General features: G+C 34.6%; 1 long non-coding RNA gene across 1 annotated transcript; it reads left to right on the forward strand.

Moving 5' to 3' along the window:
• Positions 1-205: 205 nt before the first annotated feature.
• Positions 206-1,028, forward strand: LOC129751572 (uncharacterized). The gene is made up of 3 exons (XR_008738747.1): positions 206-372; positions 455-686; positions 747-1,028. It is a non-coding gene; the product is annotated as an uncharacterized LOC129751572 (long non-coding RNA).
• The last annotated feature ends 812 nt before the right edge of the window (positions 1,029-1,840 follow it).

Raw genomic sequence — 1,840 nt, forward strand, 5'->3', positions numbered from 1 at the left:
TTCTGAAATGGAAGTTCTTGTTTTCAAGAATTATCATTTAACAGCTCTTTTCTTAGTGGCAAGAAATCCTATGGGTATATAGTCCACGCCACCGAACCGTGGTTAAAATTTTTAACTAATTGGTATATCATAAATAGCGTGTATGTTATTGTTTTTAAATTGCGTTTCCAAAGTTGTGCTCGAAAACTAATTTTCATTCAATTTTCTGTGTCTCAGCCAACAAACAGCAATGACAAATTTTTTTTGTCTCCAAAGTAGTTTTCTGTTAAAGTAGCACAGTATAACCCGCGAAAACTAACCACGAACAGGATCTCTAAGAGGAATACTTTCATCTGCTGGTGGCACTTTCATCCATTCCAAATTACTTCCTTGGTAAGAAAAGAAGATTTGTTCGAACTTCTTTTTCAGCCGTCAAGATATTTTCAGCGCATTCTAAACTATAATTCTTTTACAGATGAATGTGGGCACTGACGGTGTTTTCCCCTCTATGCAGTCTCCAGCCAGATCCCGAAGAAATTTTCTTACTTTGGACAAAAATTTCATGAATTCCATCTGCCCATGGATGATTTCTACGCCACCGTCTTTTAAATGGCTCAGATCGAAACCAACACGATTAAAGGTGCCGTATTGAATAGTATCCTAAAACGCTCTTACGCTTTTAGTGAAAGTTTCCCTATGGGTGACAGGTAAGTTTAGTATAAATTGTGCTAGTGATCAAATAATCATTGATTATAATTTCTTTATAGCAATTGCTCTCACATAAATAAAACACCAGGACGATTGACAGAATGGGTGTTCCTAGATTCCAGATTAGAAGTTTTGGTCAACTATTGGAGCAAATGAATCTGCCTTGCTTAGGAAAAAATAATTACTTTGATGATTTTCAATATAATGAAAGCTGAAACCCACCCAATGGAAATGGTAAGGCTGCGACCAATTTTATAAAATATAGTTAGGCACCATTCTAAACGGTATTAGGTAGGGAAATTAATTATCAATGAAACAAACTAGGCTTCAAATATTTTAAAAGACTGCTCAAGATAGTTAAATATCGTGTTTTAAAATTAATAAACTAATATTTTCTAATATCGAAAAAAGAAATGGAAGTAATGAAAGAAATTGATATAATGAAATCATATACAAATTGTAAAAAATATATTGTGCTGGATTCTGTATAGTGCTATTAAAATAGGATGTTTCGCACACACGTTTCATTCTCAATAAACGCTTTAACTTCACTAAAATCGTTTTTTCGTCAATTTGAAAACATACCATGCCTAAAATATTTTTGAATGTGGGTTCAAACGAAATTCTACCGTAAACAATGTAATAGCACCAAAGCGGCGATAACATGACATTAGCTTTATCACTACATGAAGAGAACTGTATTGCAACATGAACTGAGCTGTACAATTACATTATTCTACCCGTTTCCCTTCTACCCATGCTATTTCATGTAAATGCACATGGGACTCGTATGCAAATAGGGGCAGTAATTAAATTCATATAACAAAAACTTACCCACGCTGTTGGTACTGATGGAGTTAATGGGGTTGGGCTGTGTCCAAATTTCATCTATACCTAGTACCATAAAAAGCTCATTTTTAAGAGCACGAAGAGTCATATCCGTTGAAATAGCAAATCCGTTGTTTTCTAAGACCAGCTTTACGGTAGATTTATTGAGCGTTATTGATGCTATGGGGGAAAAGTGGAATGATCATTAGAGTACAAATCAAACGCTAAGAAAATAATAACTAAATTACCTTGTTCCAGTAAGCTGTTGATTGTTGGTATCGCAGCAACCATACAAGAATCGGAACGGGTCGAATCGCATATTTTG

The sequence above is a fragment of the Uranotaenia lowii genome, chromosome 3 (genome assembly GCF_029784155.1).
Source record: "Uranotaenia lowii strain MFRU-FL chromosome 3, ASM2978415v1, whole genome shotgun sequence".
NCBI lineage: Eukaryota > Metazoa > Arthropoda > Insecta > Diptera > Culicidae > Uranotaenia > Uranotaenia lowii.